General features: G+C 41.4%; 1 protein-coding gene and 1 long non-coding RNA gene across 7 annotated transcripts in view; one reads left to right on the top strand and one right to left on the bottom strand.

Annotated features, from left to right (window-relative positions):
* Positions 1 to 26,101, top strand: part of Wipf1 (WAS/WASL interacting protein family member 1) — a 118,728-nt gene that overhangs the window by 38,810 nt on the left and 53,817 nt on the right. The window contains exon 1 of one of the 6 annotated variants that reach the window (XM_087200569.1): positions 680 to 768. The exons of 4 other annotated variants lie outside the window; for them this stretch is intronic. The gene's annotated coding sequence lies outside the window, so the exon portion shown is untranslated. Of the gene's footprint in view, positions 1 to 679; positions 769 to 26,101 lie in introns of those variants that run through there. One more of the 6 variants, XM_004857702.4, reaches the window with a different exon arrangement.
* Positions 762 to 26,101, bottom strand: part of LOC101715499 (uncharacterized) — a 139,045-nt gene continuing 113,705 nt past the window's right edge. Inside the window, exon 6 of the long non-coding RNA XR_015447139.1 lies at positions 762 to 4,939. This is a non-coding gene — a long non-coding RNA (uncharacterized LOC101715499). The remainder of the gene's footprint in view (positions 4,940 to 26,101) is intronic.

The raw sequence follows: 26,101 nt of genomic DNA, 5'->3' as shown, positions 1-26,101 counted from the left end.
CAGCAGGTATTGTCCCTGACTGTCCTGCCAGGCTGACAGCAGAGTTATTTAGCCCAGGGAGACTGATAATACTGTGGTTTTGTTTTCTAAACCAAGAATTAGGGTACACTGTCTGACAGCATGACTAAATACACTGCATGTGAACTTAACACTGACCTAGGAAATCCAGGGTGAGTGGCTGTGGCTGCAGAAATCAGAAACGTGTGTGAGCCAAGACCTGGGTGTGCTCCATTGGTGGTAGTGCCCTCCAGAGAGGAGCGTGGAGACATTCTGGGAACAGCACCATCGAGGGCCCTTCCTTAGCAGTTCCCAGGGCGGGCTCACCCAGGGCTGAGCTGGTATAGGAGAGTGCCCACGCCCGAAGCCCCACTGTAGTGGCCTGCTGCCTCTCTGCTGCAGACCCCCAACCCTAGGAGGGAGACTTTAGGGTTCAAGACTCTCCCTTCCCCCCTCTCCCTCCAAATGGAATCAGAAGTGCCAGAAGTCTGGAAAGTACTCCCCATGGGCTCATCTCTATACCTGTGTCCTAGGAACACCTAAAAAAGCTGGAGTACCTTTGTGGGGAGGCAGCCATTTCTGTAAACACAGGGTTACCCCGTGTGAAAAAGCAGCCAGCCGATATTATCACATGCTCGGAGCGTTTAGAGAGGCAAGTGGAAGAAGGTGCGGTGAGGAAGTACGATGTCATATGCATTGTTTCAGGAAGCTAGCCAGAAGACAGCAGGAGACTCAGCTCTTGGTCGGTTTCAGCAGATTGGAACAATACAGGTTAGTGCTTCTTTTTTTTTTCTCGAAAAACCCTCTCATAGCTGCTCTAAAATATTTAATTGATTTTCACTCCTTGGACTGTCCTTTAACTACTTCTCTAATGAGAAGGAATTGCTCTGGCTTTGATTGTAAGTGCCAGTGCATATCTGGTAACTGCACATTGTTAGAGGAACAAACATTGAGCTATTATGGTGAAAATGAAATTCTCAGAATCTCCTGCTTCCCCATTTGGAACTTCTGTGCCTTAAAAAAAGAAAAACAACTTCAGCTGCTCATTAAATAACTTTATTTTGTGGAATGCAGCTAAGCCTCTTCTCATTTTTTATCAGTGTAAATGTGAAGCGGACAGATCAGCTTGTGTTTGCAGTCATATGTGGGGTGTTCAAAGGGCACTACAGAGCACAGAAGTGCTGTGTGTGAAAACGTGCCACAAAGAAAGTTCTTTGTTTTTATGTACTTTTCATCTCATCAGACACATCTTTTGGCTCGTACTTCGTGTTAAATAATTTTTAATGTCTATAAATTCTCTCTTTTTTTCTGTTTTCTTGCCTTTTCTCCTCTTCTTTCTCTCACACAAAATGAGAGTAGACAAGAAGGGGTAGGGGTTCTGAATGTGAGAAGAGGAAGTCCTTTGCCTGCTCCTGTTTAAGAAGCCAACGAAGTGTCGCTGAAGCTGAGCAGGGTTGGGAGAAGCCTGGCTTAGCTGTTACTAGGGCTTTCTGTCCTTGGCCTTGTGTTTTTGATAGAGAGGAAGATATGAAGAGTCTATCCAAAACCCAGAAAGATGGCTAATGGGTGGGAAAAGAAGAGCTTAGAAACATCTAAAGTGCCCAAGACTATTCAGCCTGTGGCTGAGGGACAGTTTCATTTAAAAAAAAAAAAAAAAAAGGCAAGTCAGTAAAAGGTTCTGACACAGTGAATTGCTGCTTTCAGACCTATAATAAAACAGGAAAATGTCTCAAATATGAATATGAGTTAGGAGAAGGAAGTTTCTTTATTCTTGAACTGTTGCTAGCACCAGAGTGGTTGCTGGGGTCTTTCTGGATATTTTAGAAAACAGCCTAGATTGCTTCCCTGAAGGCTATGATAATGCCTTAGTGGAGGCAGGGAGGTAAGGAGAGTACATTAGGATTCAGAGCTTCCTGTTTCATCTCTACAGTCCAGGCTTAAAATTTGTCTGTATTGAAAAACAACAAAGGGGTGAAGGCTTAGTGGACTCATGCTTTGTTTATGTCTCATTAATATAAACTAACCAGGAGAGTGATGAGAAAGAAAAATCATTGTTAGTTATGGCCTCAGATTGCCACACATTTTTCATTTTTTACTACCATCTTGTGCAAGAAAATGGAGAGGAAGCTGGCAATGAGGGAGGGTTCTAAGTGAGGGATCTCAGCCCTCATGGTTTCAGAAACCTTTTCTTCACTAGCTCTCAGTGCATGGTTTGATGGAGTGTGGGATGGGGACAGATTGGAGCCCTTTGCACAAATTCCTGGAGGAGACACCCAGAGGGAAACTGCAGTAGCATGGCCCCTAAGCTCCTCAGCACCTCGGGCATGCACTGCCCTTGAGCACCAGGAAGAGTCTTACAGCTTGGCAGTGGCTGGACATCCCTCGAAGGAGCGCTTCTTTCAGTTTTGTTTTGCTTTTTAAATTGGTCATAGTGCTTTGCTGTTCAGGGAGTTTTGTATTATGTTAATCTGTTGCTCATAGTAGAAAGGGGCTTTTTACTTTGATTAAATACTTTCCAGATGGACCTTCTGTCTTTTTTTGTGACTGCATCCTTCCAAAAGCTATTTCCATTTCTTCTCTCCTTAACCATTTCTGGGCCCCCTTTCCAACTGTCTGCTTCTGCCGTGTTCCTTTGTGTTTGAGATACAGGGAAAGATTTATTGGAGGGTCATCATTCTGCAGCACCTCTGCTCTCCAGACCTGGAAGTGTCCTGAAAAAGAGAGGACAAGGCAGGCAGAAGGTAGTAGATCATCCTGGCTGGTGGAGAGTACCTGGAGTACAAATTTTATTTAATTTTTTGGTATACTGGGGATTGAACCCCACATACTGGGCTTGAGTAAGACGTTATTGGTATCACCATCACATAGGGAATTACTCGGAACAATACATTTGGTTTTGGTTTTGTTTGTAATTGTGGTAAAATATCCATAACATAAAATTAGTGTAGCATTCAGTCGTGTTAAGTATATTCACAATGTTGTGCAGCCAGTCTCCAGAATTTTTCCATCTTGCAAATCCAAAACTTTACCTATTAAACGACTTCATTTTTCCTTTCCCACCAACCTCTGGCTACCGCCATTCTATTTTCTGTTTCTGAGTTTGACTCCTCTAGTTATCTCATATAAGTGGAATCATACAATATTTGTCTTCCTGTGACTTCTTATTTTAATTAGCATAATATCTTTAAGGTTCATCCATGTTGTATAGCATCTCACAGTTTTCTTTCTTTTTAAGACCAAGTATCCCACTGTATGTGTATATTGCATTTTCTATATCCGTAAATACACCGATGTGGCTATTTCCACCTTTTGGGTGTTGTGCATAATGTGGCTATGAATATGAGTTTGCAAATCTATACCCAGAACTGATATTTGTTGTTGGATCATGTGATGCTTCTGAGTTTAGCTTTCAGGGTTCATCCCATCCTCTTATACGACCCTGCTTCCAAACACCAAGACTCAAAAATATCTCAGAGTACAAGATCATTATCATTTTCCTTCATGTGTGCCTCCAACAAAATGTTCATGTTGTGCTTCTTGGTAGTAAGGATCCAAACAGGACTTGGGCTGTTGTTCCAGGAAGGTGAGCAATCCCCAGTGGGGTTGTTCTGGTGGGGTGGCCAGATATACCCGGTAGGTATTTAGATTACAGATTTTCTAGAAGCAAATGTTGGGAATATGTGATGGGCAGCCTGACGCGTTGCTGGGTGGTGATTCTTTTGCTGGAGGTGCTGTCTTTTGTAAAGTATTCTGAATGCTAATGTAGACTTTGTGACACTATTGTATGCCTGATTGATTTTCCACTCTGTCATTTCAGTTTCCCCATTTCTTCATTATTGGAAGGTTGGTACTGTTTAAAACCAACCCCCCATCAGTAATGACAGGAACAGATGCATTTGTTTATGAAAGGACATAGAATGTATTTCCTGGAAAAGAATAAACTGGGAAAAGATAGTCCTTGAAGTGGAACCCTGACATGGTATGACAAACTAGATGTAAGAGGCACCTATTCTTCGATTATATGACATTCGATACCACTTCTACCAGGAGGTGTTCATATGCCTCTAACACTGTAATTTCTCAATGCTAGTGAGAAGTTACTGCTTTGAGGCTAACCAGCTGGATACTTAGTGTCCGGTTTGATATTTTTTGGTATGAATGAGACTTTTTTCTACTTGTGCTCATGCTTAGATTTAAATATTATATTTTAAGTTAATTCATTTATAATACTATCATGGCTGAAAACAAGAGAGTTGTTATATAGTAGGACTCATAATTGTGCACACACACATAAAAACACATATGTAATAAAGGGGGAAATTTGGGGGTATTTCCTCAGCTAAAAGTCATTAGATAGTATCTTGGAGCCTAAATTATTTGGAATATGCTGCCAACCTCAGACTAGAAGATTAAGCACATATTATACATATGGGTTTATTTGGAGTGTTTGCTACTGAACTGTGCTTTCACTAAATCACTGATTTGTGAATGGTGGTGATTCAGAGCATCTTCTTTGATTTCCAGGCCAGCAATGGAAAGATTTGGTCTTCTTTAAAGACTGTAAAGATCCTGACTCCTAAGGCCCAGGGGTTGGCCCAAGAGAGGGTCTTCCATTACCTCTCCAGCCTACTGTCCAGAAGGCTGCACAGAGGGAGTGTCAAGAGAATTGATGTCCCAACAATGCTTCTCTTGTCAGTGTCACTCATAGGAAAGTCGCAGTTCTATAGATCATTTAAATGGGATGAACTGCCACTAAGGCTTCTCTCAGAACCTCTTTCAAAGCAAACAGATGAATGTCTTCACTTCTTCTCTTCTTTCCACTGCTTTTCTTCTTTCTTTCCCACTTCTCACGTCTGCCATTGCTTGTCCTTTGCCTTCTGAAAATTCAGGCTGGAGGTAATTGGACAGCATGCTTCTTCCCCAGATGATTTAATAACCTTCCCTGCAAAACAGACAGGTCAATGGTGATGAGCATAGTTACCCAAATAAATGTATTTGAGAGGTTTCATAAAAGAAAAATAATTTGTAAAGCATAATGTTATAAGATAGACCCTGATGAATCAGGAAAGATGGTTTACTTTTTAAAGGCTTCTTTTAAGAATTCTTAAGGAAGTAGGCTGGGGATTTAGCTCAGTGGTGCCACAGCCAGCCTCGAAAGTGCAAGGTCCTGAGTTTGATCCCCAGTACCAAAAAAAAAAAAAAAAAGAATTCTTAAGGAAGTAGCAGTAAAGGAAAAAGAATTGAAAAAGGCCAAAGATAATTTGCTCTAAAAGACAAAAATGTCAGGTTATTTAAAAAGTATTTTCCCCCCTCGGTTTCAGTGCCAGGAACATCCGGCCTTGGGAAAAGTTTAGGGAAGAGGCTTTCAGATGCCATTGTCATTATTTAAAACTTAAAGTAGTAGGTTAAAAAAATAGAATTATTTTGTGGTTTTTTTGTTTGTTTGTTTTTTAAATGGAAAGGACCTTAGGAGAGTTCCATCTCCTCAGTTTTATTTTTAATTATTTATTTGCGGTACTGGGGATCAAATTCAGGACCTTGCACTTAGAAGGCAGGTGGGGAGCCATTGGGCTAAATCGCTGGCCCCATCTCCTCAGTTTCCAGTTTGGAAACTAGAGTCCAGAAAGATCAGGTGATTTTTCTGTAGTCAAACAGCTAATTGGTGGTAGTAGTGGCCATAAAGTAAACCCCTGACTGCACCACTGGTGACACAACACGAGCAATGCTTATGGGTCCCCAGGACTTAGAATCTGGATATAGATGTCCTTCCAGGATCCACAGAAGCCAGACCCATGCCTAATGGGAGTAGACTGAGACTGGTGATTTGGAAGGGTAACCTCAGCTTAATTCTTGGGAGCCCCAGTGAAGTAGTTGTAATTTTATAGGCAGAAACTGAATCCTTCTCACTTGGAAAAGGTTTGTGTGCAATGCCCTGGTCCTTAAGGAGCAAAGAAGGACAGGCCCAGAGAGGAAGAATTACCAGTAGGCCCAGGGTAAGCCAGAAAAAGAGACCCTAGGTCTTGTGGATGTGAGAAGTATGGATAAAGATCTGTTGTGAAGTACACATGAACATCAGGGTGTGTATTTCTCCACCAGCAACCAGGCAGTTAATTCTGCAGTGGACACCAGCGAGTGTCCCTCAATCTGATTCAGCTCTGACACTGCCTCCTGGAGATAGAGGCACACCCTGCAGGTGGAGGGCTCAGTCCCCAAGATTGCTTTCCACCCCAGCAGCCCCAGGTGGTTCTTTCTGTGCATCTGACCAACTGGCTTTAAATTGCCCTTCCTACAAGCTCCTCCTTAGGTTCAACTAATGTGCTAGAGCAGCTCAGGGAACTCAGGAAGCACGCTTATTGGTTTATTATAAAAGGTATTACAAAGCCAGTGTGATGGTACATGTCTATAATCCCAGGACCTAGGAGGCAGAGACAGGAGGACCTTAGCCATGAGTTGGAAGGCAGCCTGAGCTACATAGTGAGTTCAAGTCTAGCCTGAACTACATACAAGACCCTGTCTCAAATAAACCAAAAATAAAAGGAAAAGAAGATATAAAAATCGTGGGTAGCCCACTTGACCAATGTGAGACCCTGTTTCAAACGAACAAACAAAAATGGTATTACAAAGGCTACAAATGAAGAGATGCACAGGATGAGGTATGGGAGAAGGGACTGGTATTGCCCCCAGAAACTCTGGTACTTATCGTTCAGCTATCAAGAAGCTCTCCAACCCTGTCCTTTTGTGGAGCCCTACCTCATTGCACATCTAATGCTAACAACTATGTGGGGAAATCTTCTTGGCCTCTCTGTGTAGCATTCCTCCCTCTAAGGCACAGTGTGGGAGTGACCTCATGACCTTCTGTCAGATGGAATAAGTCAGAGCATGTATTTAAGGCTTGCTCCAAGACAAAAGCCAGGGCAGATGAGAATTTTCATGACCTGCCTGAGTGAAGAGAAATTCTGGGTTGTTTTTTTTTTTTTTTTTGAGAAATTCTGGTTTTATAGCCTACTTTGGGGAAGGGTTATGAGCCAGGAACCATGAACAAAATCCAAAATATATGTATCATAATATCACAGATTAAGATTCTTTCCTGCCTCAGTGTCAGTCTTCTTTTTTGTTCCTCTGCAGAATGCAACAAGCATCATTAAAAGAAGAAAATGAGACATAGTGTTTGGGTCCTGTGATTGGATGTTTTTGTCTTTGTTTTTGTTTTTTTGGTACCGGGGATGGAACTCGGGACCTTGCGCTTGAGCAGCAGGTGCTGGAACCACTGAGCTAAATCCCCGGCCCAGCCATTGGATGTTTTTAATAGGTCTCTCTCTTTCTTTCCCTCTTCTTCTCCTTTCCCTCTGCTCCGGCCCTCACCCCCCAATCTCCCTGTCTCTCTCTCCTCAATTCAGAAATTGGCTCTTCTGTATTACCTGGGGAATGTGAGAAATAACCTGTAGACCCAAGACATACTACTTGATGTATTGTCTTAGAAGGTTAGAAGGTGAAGACTGCTATGAAGGAGAACAGCAGGATAAAGAAGAGCACTGGGTGGGCATATGGATTTCAGTGGGGTGGTTAGGGCGACTGTCATGGAGATGGTGAAGACTCGGAATGGGGAGAGAACTTGCTGTGCAGAGACTGGGAGAAGGCACTGGACGATGAGGCAGGAACATATCTAGTGTACTTGGGGAATAACAAGGAGCCAGTATGACTTGGACAACCTAAATGAGGAGGAAAACGTTGAAGACAAGACCCTAGAGGTCCTGGTAGGCTGGTGTAGGACCTGGGTTTCACTTAGAGCACAAGAGAGTCAATGATTGATTTTGCATTCTAATGCTCTGTCTGGCTGCTGTATCAGTAGGAGTGCAGGAGTGAGGAAGAGGAACCATTTAGGAGGCTACTGCTGCACTCCCATGGGAAACCATGGGGCCGTGGCCCAGGATGGCAGCAATACAGGTGGTGAGGCACAGGTAGAATTTAGATATTTTGAAGGTAGAACCAACAAAATTAACTATCGGATTGAGCAATAATATGTAGAAGAGGGGAGTCAAGGAAGAGTCCGAGGGTTTTGGCCTAAGCACAGGAAGAGTGGGAGTATCGCCGGACTGAGATGGGGAAGGCTGTCAGCAGAATTCTTTGGAATGGAAAGGAGGTATATAAGGAGTTTGATTTGGGATAATTAAGTTTGAGCTGTCTGTGAGATATCCAGTGTAAAGATGTCAAGTGGAGTTAGACATTTCTGGATGTAGGAGTAAAAATTAATTTTTCATAATGGTCTTACTGATTTAGTATCTTGAAAGTCCCATAAAAAAGCATGGAATGAGACTGCATAGTATCTTACTCATTGCTCGGTTTCTAGGACTGAAATCAGATAGAGAGGATGCTTCTGCAGAAGCCCCTTGGTGCCAGCCAGCAGCAGCTGGCCCAGGCTGCTTTCAGAAGGCGCTTGGTAGGGAGACTGCCAGCCAGCATCCCAGGGAGACTGAAGAGAGGGGTTCTGTGAGCCTTGGAAGTGGTTCAAGACCTGGAGGCCTCAGCTTTGAGCTTAGGGAGGACAGGGCTCTGTCCTGACTGTGCTGGTCACTGAGGGTCCCGTGGGGCAGCCAGGTCGGCTCCCACACCAGGAGCCCTCCGAGGTTGACATTCAGTCTTGTTGCCCCTGACGCACATGTACTGGTTGTTAACTATTGAAATGTTTCAAAACCAGCTTGTGAACTGTCAGCACCCTTCGTCCCCTGAGCACAGCTCGGGATCCCTAAGACTTCCCCCTCAACTCACAGCTGAAGGGTTAGTGCCAGGCACAGTGCAGCTGCCCCAGGACCCTGCTCTAACATCACACATGGTCCCGATTACTTAGTGCCCTGCTTTGTGGTTGTTAAATATCTTGAAGACTGCCCCTGTTGCACCCTGGTAAAATGAAATGCAGAAAACATTTCTGTGAGTGAGTGATGGGAAATTTTGATTGAGATGCATGGGGGGCAACATTGAAACCTATGATTGTAGGCTCCTCATTCACTGATTCTGTGATACAGGGTTGTTGACCCATCCCACTTTATTCTTCACTACCTAGAAGGAAGGTGGCTGCAGCATTATAACCAGAAAAGTGACAAGCAGAGTTGACACAGGGCCCCTAGAAGCAAAATTTTGATTCATGTTTTCAGAAGACCCCAAGTTGTAGAAGATTTGCATTTCACAGGAAAACATCTTCCCTGTACTTGCTTTCTATTCCAGTCCTACTTGTCATTACAAAAGTGGTTATTGCTTCAAACCATGGCTTGTTTGCTCTCATAGCTCAGTTGTGGCCACCTGCCCAGAGGAGGTGAAAGCTTCATTATAAGCCGAGCTCCATTAATCCTGATTTATTGGGGCCAAAAACTTGCCTTTTGCAGCTGTGAGGGAAGTTCTCAAAGTTGATTTATTTCTGAGTGGATCAGTAGTACCACATGGTTTATTTTTTTAAAAAATCTTTCACATACACAGTAAATGCCCACAGCTGGGAGATTCCAGGGCTGTGTGAGGAATCCTTGTGCCCATCCTGAAAGCACGAGGCTGATTTTTAAATCGTGAAAGATACACTACATATTTTAACACAGAAGCTTTCTTTTAACCTGAAGTCTGTGAGCTGTGTGGGAAAAATAGTACTACTTAATTTTCACTAATCCCTAACTGAAATTTTGCATGCCCCTTGACTAGGAATGTGGCCACCATGCTGCAGTAGCATTAGCAGTACTTGTGACATCATCACCAACAGAAATCATAGGTGGTTTATGTCAAGATGTGGTAGGCAGCCTAGAAGATGGTGCCCGTGATCCCTGCCTCCTGAGATTCACGCTTGCCCCCTGATCATGGACTGGGTTTCATGGTTCTGTTTTGGTGAAAGAAGGGCAACAGAGAGGATGAGGCATCACTTCTGAGACCTGCTATAAAGACTGCAGCTTCCATTTTGACTTTCTCTCTATCTTGCTCACCCCGAGCGAAGCCATTTCCATGTTAGGTTCTGCCTAGAGCGAGACCCATGTGTTACAGAGCTGAGGGAAATTCTGGGGCAGCAGCCAGTGGGGACCTGCATCCTCCTAGCAGGCTCAGGGTACTTGGGGAAGCAGATTCTCCCTCCGTCATACCTTAAAAGGGCCCCAGCTCACACTGCTGTTGCAGCCTTATGACAGCACCTTGCCTCACAGACACTGTGATATAGTTAATGCTTGTTGTTTCAACTACTCAGTTCTAGGGTAATTTATTATACAACACTAAATTAATATATGTTGCAGTTGCAGATATCTCCAAATATTTTTGTGCTCATCACAGTTCTGAAATTACAGTAATTATTATGCTGACAACTGGATCTTGTTATTTAATGCACAAGGACACATATATTAATGTATATCAAATTTGACTTAAACCGTTTTGATGCCCATAGAAATTTACCAACTCTCATTTCTTAAGGTCTTCAGGCTTTACAGATAATTCATTATCAAAATCAATCTGGTAACAAGAAGAAATATTCAGAGGGGATTATGATAGGAGTAGTTGTCTCTGTCTTGTGGGGTTATAGTTGAAAGCTCAATTCCCAAACTTAGCTCTGGAACCTCTGGAAAATGAAAATGAAAATGATTATTTCCGTATAGATAGGGCTGATGCCCAAAGTGTCTAAGAACTGGTGGGCAAAGGCGCTAATATGCCAGAATTAATGCCAGCTTCAGAGACAAGCATCAGGTGTCAAAGAGCATCGGCTTGTAGGAGAGCAGTGGGATGGTGTACTCCATGAGCTCTCCTGGCCTGAGGGGCATCGGCCAGAGCTACTTTCTGTCCCTTAAGGGACGAGGAAGTTCAGCAGTCCTAGCATTGGTGGTCTGTGAGATGATTTCAGGAGACATATGGATAAATATTCATTATCTGAATAATTATTAATTATACACACAAAAAATTAATAACACTGTATGACTTTGGGAAAATAGTGTCATAGGATGACACTCAAGTATGTATTCAGGTTTTTTTCAATTGCCTAAATAAAAATATTAATTAAATTACAGTCATATGTCACTTTTCAGCAGAGATATGTTCTGAGAAATGCATCATTAAGCAATTTTGTCATCATGTGAATATTATAGAGTGTACTTTCACAAACTGCAATGGTGCACAGCAGTAAAATCTTATGCGACTACTGCCATTTATGTGGTCTGTTGTGGACTCACTATGCCTTGCCTGACTGTATATTATTTTGGTATCCTGCAGGTATCATAGTATTACGAAGTCAGTTGCCAGTGTTTGAAGTTTGGCAACCACTACCTTGGGAAATTTATCAGGAGACCAGACATATATGTACATTGAGACCTAGGTTTAATCGGATTGCTGTTTGATGTTTGATTGTGTTTGATAGCCTTGAGGGCCAGGGGTAAAGGAAAAGATTTCCATGCTTCAGGCCTCCCAAACTTCCAGTAACATGTAACAGCACCTCCCCTTTGCCCTCCTTCCCAGAACATGCCAAAGGATGGAAGTGACTTGAGGGGCCCAATAGACTTCCTCATTGTGCTCTAGTCATTAAGATTCAGTTCCATTTAATTTAATTCCATAAATTCTAAGCTCTAAAAATTTTTCTTATTGCTGTCAAAATCACCCTGGTGTAGGCCACAATCTAATCCTGAACAATCTAGTGTAGTGGCCACTTAAAATGAGTTCAGGCTACACTGAGAGGAGTTGGGCTGTAAGTACAAAAGACCCACTGGGTTTTGAAGACTTAGTACAGAAAGAAGAATAACTCATTAGAAATTTTTATATTAATTTTGATATATTTTAGATTTTTAGGTTATATAATTTTTTTTCTTTTGCTGTTGGAGATTGAACTCAAGGCCTTTACACTGAGCTACTTGCCCGTCCTTCCTTTTTAAAAATTATTTTGAGATGGGATCTCACTACATTGCTAAGTTGACTCAAACTTGTGATCCTCCTGCCTTATCTACATATCATAAGACTATGACCTGGGAACATTTCGAAAATGCCAAGTCATGGGAAAGCACTTGTCCCAAAAGATGAGGACTGACTCTGAACCCTTGAGGAAGCACAGTCCACACCAGTTGAGAGGCCTGGTTGTGAAGATTTTTAAAGGGAAAAAGAAACTGAGAATCTGTATGTAAAGGAATCCAAAAAAAGGCATCTTTTAAATTTAACACTGAGAACCAACTGGCATCTTCTGGGATTTGAGAGATGAGTGTACCAATTAGGTACCACTGGGTGGACTGGCACTACTGCCTCATTTATCAATATAAGGTCTTGTATCAACCTCTGTTTCCCATTGGGTTTTTGAACTCCTAAAATTAGAGTGTTGTACAGGCTGTTACAAACTTTAAGTAAACCTGTGCTCTTAAATTATTGATTATAGGCAATAATCCTCTTAACTTCAGGTCTTAGAGGGTATTGTCTCTGGTGAGGAAAAATAGTAGGATCTTTGAGATGTATTTGTACAGGAGTAGCTTTTATTGCTCTACCTGTCCTACCTTTAGTTGCCCATACTTCAGAATTTATTTCTGTCTCTATGAGGGGAAGGCAGCATACCTGACCTGGGTGCATATATATTACAGTATTTAAACAAGATAAAATATCTCCCTCAGGAGAGGAACTGGACTTTCAGGCATAATTAAAAAGGAATGTGTAAAAAGAAAATCATCCCAGTTACAGCCTAAGGGTTGTGAAAAAGAGTGAGTTACTTCCTCTGCAGTGACTCTCTCACTGAGGTATGACAGATGAAAGGGTTGAAAAGAAGGACCAAGAAATATTCATCAGTGTCCAGCAATAGGCTGTTTTTTCCTTTTAAGGCCACATTTAAAGCAGCTGCTTCCTTTTGGTCTCTGTTTTCTCCCCTTGGCGTCCTCCAAGTTTCTCTTATAAAATATTGAAGAGGCAGTGTTCACTGAAGTATCAAGTGAGCTCTCTGGAGAAAAATCCATCTTTTGAAACTTTTTCCTAGTATCTGGGGCTGAATGGGTAATAAACTTGTTTTTAAGAATAACCTGTCCCAGGGCCAGTGATTTAGCTCAGTGGTTCTGGTGCCTGCCTGGCAAGTGCAAAGTCCCGAGTTCGATCCCCCGGTACCAAAAAAAAAAGAATAACCTGGCCTGGGGAGGGGGATTTAGCTCATTGGTTCCACCACCTGCCTCACAAGCGCAAGGTCCTGAATTTGAACCCTGGTACCAAAAAAAAAAAAAGAATAACCTGTCTATCTGTCGAATCAGGAGCCAGGTGTGTATATTCCACCAATGCCTTTTGTAAATGCATTAAGAAGGCAGAGGGGTTCTCATTTTTCTCCTGATGAATAGTTGACAGTTTAAAGCAATTGAAGGGCTTAGTTCTCATCCTTTTAAAAGTTTTAAAAATACATGTCTGAGAATGTCTCTATTCCAGTATTCCATCTGGTTGGCAGGCCAGTCGGGCTCTTGTATAGGGACTGCTTGTGCTCTGGTAGAAATTGGCTGTTCCCCTGGGTATTGTCTTCTGACCTTCTAAACTTATGAAAATATTTGTTTCCAAATGTAATAGCAGCTTATAATGCTGCTTGTCTCTCATTAGAAAAAAAAAAAAGAAGTCAATGTTTGATTTAAGAGTAGCATTACATCTTTCTAGTCCAATTCATAGATCTGGGTCTTTTAAAGACCTCAATGTACTTATTAGGGTTGTCTGAAAACTTTCTTAAATCTTATTTGATCTGTCTTAGGTCACTGAGAGGAAAGAACATATGAATGTGGGTAGTCCTGTATGGCTTATATTTATATTTTTACCACAAGAATTATTTCTTAATGTAAAGAAAGTCTGAACATAAGGTAATTCTGACCATTTTTCCTCTTTCTTACAGTACAATTCCAGTTGTAAAATAGTATCATAATCAGTACTTCCCTCTGCATTCCATTTTGGCTTTAGGGGGTAGTCAGGCCATGTGCGGGTGTAGAAAAATACTAAACAGTTCTTTTTCAACGTGCAAAGGTCAAACATCTTCCAGTGCTTAAGAATAAATTCCAAAGGAGTAAAAGTCTTTGACATTGAGTCCCCCAGCTGAAACAAGAGAAAAAAATTGGTGTCCCTTTTAACTTCTACTTGATTTCCATATCCTCAAGGTGTCCCTGAGGTGACTGAGTTCCAGAGCAGATGTCTGGGAATGATCAGAAGATAGTTTGGGCTGGACTATCCACTCGTTTACTGGTGTGCAACCCTGTCTTCTCTGGGAACTTGTATTTTACTCTAGCAGGAGTTACAATTGATTTTAGTTATAACAGTCATATTTTATTTTATTTATTTATTTTTTTGGCACGAGGGATCGAACTCAGGTCCTTGCGCTTGCAGGGCAGGCGGTGGAACCACTGAGCTAAATCCCCGGCCTCAACAGTCATATTTTAAAGAACGAAGCATTGCTAGCAAAACCAATGATCAAGAGATCTAAACCATTGTTTTCTAATTCTTTGAAAGAGAATGAGGAAACTAGATCAATAGGCAAATTACAGCACTTTTCAGCTTGCAAAAGAGATCATCACTAGAGAAGAATGAGTCAACTGAATGGCTTGGAGAAATCTTGCCCTGGGCCCTAGAGTAGAGAAGCCTCTAAGATATTCCTGTTATCTACCTAGTAACCTAGGCAACCTTCCTTAGTGCCAAGACAAGGTTACTCTTTATTCAAGGTCTAAAATTACTGTCTCTGAAGCTCTGAAGTTTTCAGACAACCCTAATAAGTACATACTCATTGCCTAGCAACCACAATTCATGTATTAGTAAAGGCACACATACCAGTTTTCTGTATGCACATGAAAGATGAGAAAGACTGACTAAAACCATTTTTACTCTTAGTTTGCATATATAAGGTACAAATGGGGATCACTTCTCTGGTAGCTGTTTTTCTTCCGAGAAGGGCAAGCAGATATTGCAAGCTGCCTCATCTTAACCTCTTGGAGGGAAGGGCAGATTAGCTACAAGGTGGCTCTAAAGTTAATTCTCAGTGAGTTGGAGAAAAGCATAGGGGGCAATTTCTAACTTACTAGCAGAGAGAAAAACCTGAGGAGTACAAGTAGGGATGATAGATAAATGGAGATTTTTTTTTCTGCTGGTTGCCCAGTTAGGCTGTTGTGACCCAGCTTCCACTGAGGAACTTTTGGGTGTCTGCCAGAGAGTAGCCTTGACCATGACCCCTCAGTTGTCCTCTCAGCTTTTATTGGCCCATGCAATGAGAGATCTGTCTCCAGAAAGGAATCTAGATTCCTATCTGGTCAACATTCAGTTCACAATTTATTAGCAAAAGTATTTTCCTCCTCTATACATATAAATGATGAGAAACAGACTTAGGAGGGGAGAGAGATACAGCCAGGAGGTTGAGGACTCTCTCTTGAACTAAATGTGTTTTGGTCCCTTTAATGTCATGCTTAGGAAATAGCTCCTTCTAGTCTCACCCAGAAGTTGGTTCTTTCCACAGGGTCTCAGGTTGTCTCCCAAGGAAGACTGTTGCCCAGAACACTAAATGGGAATATCACTTTCATGTGTGTTTTCCTGGATGGAGTATATGTTCCTCATCTAAGATGACTTTCCTGTCTTCAGCATTAGCAAATGCTCATTTTCTATGGGTTCAACTCAAAGATTCTTAGTTAGATAGGAGGGAAAGGATGGGACACTATAGGGTTCTTTTTTCTCTAATCTTTTTTTTTTCCCCTTTGGTACCAGGGATTGAACTCTGGACCTTGTGCTTGTGAGGCAGGAGGTAGAACCACTGAGCTAAATCCCTGGCCCATTTTTTCTCCAATCTTACATCCCTCTAAAAAGGAAAATATAAAATGGTAGAAAAAGATCGGAAAGGAGATCAGCAAAAGGAAATCTTTTCTTATGCTTATGGTGAGTTATTGAGACAACTTGCGCATGAGTCATCATTCTCAGCCTGGAAAGGCGAGAATGGGGAATCTCTAGAACTAAGATTGCCACTTCACCAATGGAAGATCAGGCCAGAAAGGAAACTGAAGCAGGACAGGCTCAACATTTTCTCTTGAGCGTAGAGAGGAATTGGGCCAGAATATCTCAGTGAAACCTGTCCCCCAAGTCTTGAGAATGACTGCAGGCCTATTGCCTTATTAATTGGCAGAAGATATCCCATGATTTATTAATAGGCATGTATATTTCTTAAGTATAGACTAGACTTCATTTAAAAAGCTCATTTTACAGTATTTTATATCAAAGGCACTACTTTTTCCCTAGTGCTGTTGTCTGAGATAACAAACCACAGTAGTCAAAGTCAAACAGATCAAGTCAAGAGCACCAATAAATTCAGCAACTAAGTCCAAATAGAATATATACAAAACAGGAATAAAATGCAAAATGTCATTTTCTTTGATAGAACATATATTCCCATGTTCTCAACTTAAATTTGCTATCATTTTAATAAAAGAGAAACAAGGCATAAAACCTCAAGGAATATGCAATTGACAAAAATTTAAATCATAAGGCATAAAAGTTCAAGACAATTTTGATTACCTAAGTGAGTCACAATCCAGAATTTATGAAACAAAAGGAAACTTACCTCTGTCCAGTTATCTCAGTGGGATCTCCAAATGATACAGGGCATATGATACACCGATGATATATGGACTTCCAAATAACCTAAGGGAAATATTGTAACTCCCAAGCTGCTAGATGTCCAACACACTGAGTTTGTGTTCTCTAAAACTGAAGAATACATACTAGGAACAATGGACATTAATGATAGAATTTATTGAGAGAAAGATAGCTTCTGTCTAAGAGAGACAGAAGAGGCCTGGAAAGTGGGTTGCCCCAAAGCCCCACTTCTCAAGGGAATTTTATAGAGCAAAACCACAAGGTGAGGGAAGTGTAAGGTGGGACAAAACTATAGTCAACTGGTAAGATTACAAGTATGATTGCTTAGGAATTATTGATACAATGGGAAGTCACCAGGTGGGTATGAAGTGGGACAAAACTCATGAGGTGTAACCAATAAGATTACAAGTATAATCACTTAGGTAATATTGATTAAACAGGCATCAAATGGGGGAGAAAGTCACATAGCAAGTGTACATGGAACAAACAAGGACTCCTGGAAGGAATGGGCTAGGGAGATTTTGATTCCCCACCCAAAGTGATTGATGCCTATTTAGAATATCAGTCACTGTTTTCAATTCCTAGGAAAAGTAGTGTAGCTGTAGCCAATTTTCTTTGCCTGGAAACCTGGCCTTCAAGGAATGTGCCTCCAGCCACAGTTATTATGTGTTCTTACCTTCTGCATTGACTTCTTCTAGGGCCCAGACCTGTCTGACTGCCTATATTTCTAACTAACTTAGCTGACTACAATACCAGTCCCTTTATGTAAAATCCAGTTAGTTCATCTCTAAGAATGGCCAAAGCCCTAATAGTTTCAGCATTGCTGAAAAGTCCAAATCCAGAATCTCCTCTGAGATTTAAAGCAAACTCTTAGCTGTGAGTATCTGTAAAAATCAAAAGAAACTTAACCCACAGAGCATAACACTAATTTTATCATAAAGGGGCATAAACATGGTGTGTCACACCCACATTTATTCTTTAGAATATTTCTGTTAATAAATTATCAATTTTAATTTTATGAGTTTTATTATATTAAACAATGAGTACTTAGGGAAAAAAATCACAAAAAATACTAAATTTTTAATATTTATTGTTTATGAAAAAGCATCAAAATTTCAACATTGACTGTTTTTTGGTGTACAAAGTCTAAAAAAGAACAGAAATAAATTCCTATATGAACTACAATGAAAATAGCAATGGAACTCTACAAAAAAAAAATCTCTACTTCAATTATCACACCAGTCTTCACCCATGACAATGGCATGTTCCATGCATACATAGCGCTTACACTGACAGCACATGTGTTTTGCTTTCCTGGCCTTTTTGTAGGACAGTGCTTGCTGGTATTGGTGTTTTGCCAGGAGGTTCTTATATTTTACAGTGTGTAGTTAACAGTAATATAAAATATCAATAAAGTGTTAAATTATTAATATGTATTGTGCACTTAGAATAAACATCAACATTTTCACATCAGCTGTGTACTTGTTTACAAAACCTAAAAGGTAACACCAAAAATAAAAACCTATGTGAACTACAATGAAAGTACCAATAGAACTCTACAACAAAAATAATCTTTGCTTCACTTGTCATGCCCAAGGCAGTCTTCACACATGACAACTGCATGTTCCATCCACACTGACAGCACATGTGCTTAGCTTTCTTTTCCTGTGTGGCAGACCATTCTTGTCACCTGTCCTCTCTTCCTGTTTCATTAGGAGCTTTCTACTATGTTGTACAACATGCACTCAGCAGGAAAATAAGATATCAATAAAATAAAATACCAAATGTGTAATGAGTGCTTAGAATAGACATCAGCATTTTACATTAGCTGTTTACTTGCTTACAAAACCTAAGAAATAACATCAGAAATAAAAATCTATGTGAAGTACAATATAAATACAAACAAAAGTTTGCTACAGATATAATCTTTGCTTTAACTGTCACACCCAAGGCCATCTTCACAAGTGAAAATTGCATGTTCCATACACAAGTATCACACTGATAGCACATATATTTTGTTTTCTGGTCCTTTTTTTATAGGGCACAGTTAATATCTTTTTTGTTTTCCTGTTTTCATAGGAGGTATTTGGGATGCTACACCTGCTTGTTCACCTGTCAGCTCACCAGTGTGCTCCACAGTTTTTTTTGCACAGTTCCCTAGGCAGAAACATTTTGTTTCTCCTCTGCTATACATGGTCTCTTATGAGTTCCAGTCCCAATCCGCTAAGAAAGTTTCTCTGTGGTATTTTGCACTTCTTATTTTCTTTGTAAACTATCCAACTACTTATGCTACACATGTTTAGGATCTAGTAAAACAACTATTGGCCAATGCTTTGTGTTTCAAATTACATCATAGTTGCTGCATAACTCATCAACAACATCTACTCCACCTTTGGTTTTGTTGTGGAAAGTTTCCATCTCTGGCTTCTGTTTTGTCAAGGTTTCCCTATCAATATTTCCATCGTGGTGCAATATTGACATCAGCAGTACCAGTTTGTTTGTTTTTTGTCATATACAAGGCCAGTGTAAATCTTTCTGAAATCCAAAGATCATACTATACAGTTCTCTTTTGAAATTGCAAAATTTCATTTGGAATTTCTGCTTTCTTCTTGTGTACAGTTCCTGGGCTGGTCAACTTGTGCTCAGTTAGCAAATGTAACCTAATTGGAAACTGGTAAACCAATTGTCCAATGTCACATTTTGATTGGTCTGGGAGATGGGAGCAACAAGTCTATTAGTCATTTAGTTTATTACTATGCAAATAAGGACCTCATGGCTGCGTTCCAGGATAAGTTTCTAAATTGAAAGCATGGAAAGTCTTTGCATCTACAAGGGCATATTTTTTATGCCATATTTTAACCCATTACTTTTCTATAAGACTTTTGCATTCCTGTGATTATCATGAGAAATCCCTGCTAAGTACAGCAGACCTATGAATGATTTCAGTTCAGCTAGTGAGGTGTCATAATAAATACATTTTTTAATATGGCTATTGGTGCATATAGAATGTTTTACTTGTATTTTAGCCTTTGTGTATTTCACAGCATCTTGTAGCATTTCATCTGTTACAATTTCCAACATTGAATGACAGTGCTGATATTCTGTCCAATATGTTTCACCCTTGACAAGACCCTAGGTCTATATTTTCAGACCTAATTCAAATAACATTGGATCATTTCCTTTGGTTACATGACCATTCTGCAACATTTTGACTAGTCAGATATGTACTTATATTGCTGTTTTCTTCATCATCTGAATCAAGGAGGTCTGCATTTCCTGTGTCTGTATTAGTTGATTCTTGCTCCATTTCACTGTTACAGGAACTTTGGCTCAAATGGCCAACATCAAAGTCATCATCATCATCTACCCACAGCACTCTTCTGTTATGAAAACATGTATTTTACCATAATGGATCATCTACATCACCCATGCATAAGTAATCTGATGATTCACCTTTGACCTCCAAAACTTGTAAATCTGGTTTTTCACTTGCCATTGTACTGAATTGGGCTACTTCTACCAGAAAAATCAAAAGAAAACTTTGTAAAAAATAAATCCTAGAGCGTTATGACTGTATTATACCCTCTGTGATGCTCAGGTAAACACACAAAACCTGTTAGGTGGAGCATAATGTGGATATAAATCCTGGTTTGACACTTTTGTACAGGTGCACACACTTTGCCTTTCATTGTACCAAGTGGGTAAATACAAAGATTGTTTCCTGTATCCTTCAGGCAGAGGTACTGAGATGTACAGCTGGCCACTGTAATGCTGAAGTAGAAATTTCAGTAGAAAAGTAAGAGATAGGTTTGTGGAACCCAGTGTTATGCTCCACAGGCTACACATGCCAACATACAAAGGCTCAGAGTAAACATTCCAATTCCAAAAGGTAAAATATGAGTAGAGACAGAAATGGGACCAAAGCAATACCAAAATCCAGCAGGGCGAACATTAAATCATATAGTTCTATATCCAGCACCCTGGCCAAATTGTGATGATATGTGAATTCCAAAGGGCTTGGGGCCCCTACCTCCATGGCACTGCTAGTGGTTGTACCCCTCATGGCTTCTCCCTTGGGCTGGTTTTGCTCACTCCTTGAGGCTTTCCTCAGACTTTCCACATTTTTGGCTTGTCCAACATCCTGAGGTCTCCACTACACTTTCAGCTTCAGTCTCACAGCTTCACACACTGCCCTCTCTTGAGCACATTGCCTGGCCTCCCAGAACTTCTGAAATCTTGGTGGAAACCCTCCCGACCATACAACTCTTGCATTTTGCATGTACCTAAAACCAGCATTATGTGGATGACACTAAGGTCTCTGTTGGCCGGAGCAGTAGCCAGGCTTCCTACTATCATGGCTGTAGGGGTCTCTGAGTGCCTGGATGACTGAGCACTATAAACTGAATCCTGAGGAACAGATTCCCTAGGTAGATGCCATTATGAAGCAGAGTGCCCTGGGCCTCTCTTTTCAAAGCAAAATCTTTCACTTTCGCTGATTTTGAGCCTGCAAAGGGTGGGGCCTTCCTGATTCTTTACATACCTTCCTATTGTGCAGTAGTATGGATCTTTCCTATTGTCCAATAATAAAGTACTTGGCTTCTTTTTTAATGTTAATCTTTTTAGAGGCAAAATCCGCTGCTCCATCTTTGTGGGACTCAACTTTACCAGAACTTCCTTTCTGGCCAAACTCAAAACTTTTTAAATCACTCAGCTGGCTGTTTGACTTAATGTTCAGTGTAGAGCTGACTAAAAGCCCCCAACAGTACCCAAGCCACAGGTCAAATGTTTGGCTGCTTTGACATTTCCTGTGCTGGGTTAATCCATCGCTCCTAACTTTAATCTCTCTAAAAGTCTCAGGACAGGAGCAAAATGTAGACAGATTTTTCTACCAGAGCATGACACACATGGCCGAGAATCCAACTGCCAATGGAATCCTCATTCCTAACAGAAACCTCCTGAGTCTGGTCTTTTCCATCTCCTTTTTCTATCAGCATTCTGGTCATCTGAGTTCTGACCAGAATCTCCCATCAAGCTTGGCTCACAGCATGCTAGGACTGCTTCTCTAGCCAGCATCTCCAAACCTTTCAAAACTCCTAGTATGAACCAGTTCTAAAGGCCTCTGAACCACATGGTCAGATAGTCACAACAACAACCCCACTTCTGGCACCAAAATCTGTCTTAATTTCTCATCACTGAGACACAATACCCCAAACCCAGAACTTATAGTAGGAAAGGTTTATTTGGCCCAGTTTGTAGGGATTTCAGTCCATAGTTGGCTGGCCCAAGGGAAGGTGGCATGGTACAGGGGCACAGCAGAAGAGAGCACCTCACAGTATGGTAGGCAGGAAGCAGATAGAGAATTCAAGGGAGGAGGGTGAGATAGACCCTTCCAAGCTATGACCCAGTCACCTTCCTTCTCTAACCAGGCTTCATCTCCCAAATCACACTTACCTCTAAACTCATCAGTGGACTAGTCCACTGCTAAGTATCACACCTCCATGATCCACTTACCTCCCAAAAACCCTGCCTATGAGCACTTGGAGCTTTGGGAGGAAATCTGGATATAAACCGTAACACCTACCCAGCAGGCCATTTACACTATGTATCAAGTGATAATTGTTCAAACTCTTTGATTCACTGTAACTGTTTCTGTAATTTATTCTACAGCATAATCTTAGATGCCCACAAGAATTTATACATAAGGATACTGACATCAGCATAATTATAAGAGCCTAGAAAGAACTAAATGACTGTCAGTAGAAGAATGTTAAATAAAAGAATATCCCACAGTCATCATGTTTTCAAAGAGCGTTCAGTGTCATGAAAGAATAACAAAAGCTAGATTCAAAACTATATACATTATAATCCTAATTTTAAAATATTTTAAAGATATGTAAGGACTAAAATGAAATATTCTCAACAGTTAACACCATATATTTCTGCACAGTAGCATTATGAGTAACTTAATCTTCTTTAAATATATTTATGTTCCCCATTTTCCAGAGTAGACTTGTGCTACTGGAATAATTTGGTAAAAGAATTATTTAAACTGTATGAAATCACTGTCAAATGCAAAACAGTGTGCTGGGTGCTGTGAGGGTGGAAAGATGAGAGGATATGACACTGATGCCTGCGAGCACCATGTTGCAGAGCTATAAACATAAAGAAATACGTGTTTGAGGCAATGGGGATCCATGAGTGAACAAATTGTCTGTGATGAGCCATGAAGTGGCCATGGCGTCTCCCATCAGGTGTTGCCTGGCCAGAGTACCTCTGCTCTGCAGCACACATAGGAACACTACTACACTCACTGCCAGCAAGCCATACTCTATCAGAGCTGGTGCCAGCCACCACAAATAGGACATGTTGCTATCCCCTTGGCCTCGCTCTGGTCCTGAATCTTAGGAAGACCTCAAAGGACACCGTCTTCACCATAGCTCCTCTTGTCATGGTGTGTTTTTATAAGTTCTTTTTAGAAATTGTTGTAACAGTGAGCTCGGGATATAATGTATGGTTGTGTGACCAGAACACAATATGTACAAAGATAGGATGCAGTACATACCAGGTCACATGTGACCTCACAGTTTAAACCCTGTACGTCCCATTTCTAGCATGGTGTATACAGACTGAGTCTTTTCCTGCTTAATAGAAGGTTCCCAGGGACTAGAACAAGGTGGATCTCCTTTGTTGTTTGAAGGATGAGTTCCTTTCCAAAGCTCCCAGCAGTTGTTGACACACAAAAGCATTAAGTAGTTCTTGAGTTAATAGATACATAAGTCAGTAACATTCATAATGAGTGGAACTAGAAAAATGCTAATTGTGAGACAGTTGGAGAATAATAAACACGTCCTCTGTCAGGCGTCCTTAGTAGAGGGGGTTTATATAAGGATGAGTAGTATAGGAAACAGGAAACCCAGAGGGAGGTACATACTGGCTAGAAGACAGGACTCTGAAGCTGGACCATTCAAGTTCAGATTATTTCTGTCACTTATAAACGGTATGGCCTTGGTCAAGTTATTTAACTTTTCTGTGCTTCAATCTTATCATCATCATTATATGCATCTTCTTGAATTGTTGTGATTTTTCAATGAGTTGATAATACTTCTGAAAGTGCCTGGAACACCACTTGACATACAATGAGAGCTCCATAATGTTAGTTATTGTTATTTGTAGTATTAATATGGTTAGAATTATTAAAGACAAGAATGGAGCTCAGGTGCCTGAAAAGCTTGCGTGTGCCCACAGCTCCAGGAGGTGGATTCTGTATTCTCTGCTCTGTGCCTACTGATTTGCTGGCTCAGCAGCTCCTCATCACCTCCAGTGTCCCTGTCCATGGTTCCCAGTTCCTACTTCGGAGCCAAGGAGAGGCTGGAGTTGCAGGTAGGTTCCTTCCTCCTCATTGGCACAGGCATTTCCAGGCTAGGCCAGTTCGCTCACTATACGTGCTCCACCTCGATCATGGGCTCCCCTGGGCCAGGGCCTGCTCTTGTCTAAGTGACCATGGCTGGAGTAGGCCCCTTTGTTGCTCTCTCAAGAGGAAGGTAGGCATAAAGGAAGCTCTTGAAAATATGGAATTTGAATTGTTCTGAAAAAAGGACTTGTAGAGTATAAGAGAGAGGTTAAAAGGACTTAACCCCCTGCAGAAGAGACAAGATGACCTTTGGCATTCCACACACACACACACACACACACACACACACACACACACACTCATTTTCTGGTTTGTTTCTGCTTTTCCAGTGCAGGGGGTTGAACCCAGAGCCCTGCCCATGCTAGGCAGGCAATTCATTTTCTAAGGCTCACTAGTTACTGTGAAAATCCACAAGGGAAACTATGTGACTCAGGCCTGTGGAAATGAAAGCAAACCTCAGAGGCCTCTACTGAACCCCTGCATCTCCAGGCCATGCCCTTTCCACCACACTGCTGTTCGCCTTGCCGCCTGACTCACTCTGGTATCTTTGTTCAGTATCTGGCAGGCACAGACCAGCCAAGAGCACATAATACGGAGTGCACACCACACAGAGACACTATGGGCCTTTGAATACTTTGCTGTAGATGAGCAAGGCCGTCAGGAAAGCTCCAGTGGAGACACAAACACCACAGGTGCAAATGCCCATAAACTACATCTCCCGCTTCCCTGGTGCTTCCCAAGACCCCCAGCTTTCCACCAGTCCTTATTGTCAGGGCGATCAGAACAATGTTTCATTCCCAGGAATACACCCTGTTGCCACTTTAGACCACACTGGCACTTGAGTTGTGTCTGCGGCTCCGCTTCCTTACGTGGCTGTGGCTCAGTCTGCAGAGACCATGGGGACCAGACAGGCGAACTTTAGGAGGGCTGTGTTCACAGGCCTCGAAGATCCTTGTTCCTTCCAGACCATCTCTGTTCCAGATTCCTATGAGTTATTTCTCCTGGCCGTACAACAGCACTGGAAACACTGACCACAAAGCATTCTATCCCTTATTACTCAGTGTGTTTTTTCCAGGCAGCCCAAAAGGTTATATTGGCTTTTGCGAGCTGCGGAGGATCACCAGTGGTGGACCACCTAGAAAGACGCTAAAGCGGCAAGAACTGTGGGGCTTGAAACGGCCCATTGAGTCCACCCTCAGCAAGCCATAGAGTTAAAACAATATAAAGATTAATGACAGAGATCTTCCCAAACCCGGCCTGTAGTGCACTTCTATGATCTCAGCCCCTTGAAGGGCTGAGGCAGGATCATCACAAGTTCAAGGCCAGCCTAAGCAATTTAGTAAGACCCTGTTTCAAAATGAATACTAAAAGAGATAGTGTGCACGTGTGAGATCCCAGCACTTGAGAGGCTGAGGCAGGAGGATTGCAAGTTCTAGGCCAGTGTGAGACCCTGTCTCAGACAAACAAAAAGCAACGAAAGTCATTTGAAAATAAAAAATAATGGCTCTTTTTGAAAGTTTGATATCTGTTTCCCCTGTTCTTTCAGAAAGTAACAGCTTTAAGAGAAAACTCTGATTTTCAAAGCCAAGTAAAATATGACCTTTATCCCTAAGGTGTTCATGTAGTTTAAAAAATATTTTAAAATAATTTAAAGAGCAAAATAAAAGAAAGATGATAGGAAACAGGGAGATAGACTTTGTGGAGATAGATGGGGATCCTGGGGTGGGGCAGACAGTGGGGAGAAGGGTATCAAGATGTGCTATATATTCGTACCAATTTCCCATGATGAACATATTCACTATGCACCATGAACATGTACTAATAAAATTTTTAATAAATGTTAAACAGAGAAAAATAAAGGAGCAAAAATTGAAAATTCAGTATGGGTCATTTTAAAGATTATGGATGTATTTCAGCCCAAAGGTAACAAAAGAGATGAGTGTTTCAGGAGGCCCCCTCCATTCTTACCCGTCAGGACAATGATGTGGAAGGAAGACCCATGGAAGGGCCTCCACAAGGGAAAGACCATGGGTTTGAGGCTCAGAATGTGGTTTCAGGAAGGGGCATCCAACTTGTCATTCCACCTGCGTCATGGAGAGTAAGGTGACCGAGAGCCACCTGTCTCCTAGGGCA

This window comes from Heterocephalus glaber, unplaced genomic scaffold, assembly GCF_053883595.1.
Source record: "Heterocephalus glaber isolate CG9 unplaced genomic scaffold, H.glaber_assembly_v1.0 deba00000347, whole genome shotgun sequence".
Lineage (NCBI taxonomy): Eukaryota > Metazoa > Chordata > Mammalia > Rodentia > Bathyergidae > Heterocephalus > Heterocephalus glaber.
This window is presented reverse-complemented; position numbering and strand designations above follow the sequence as displayed.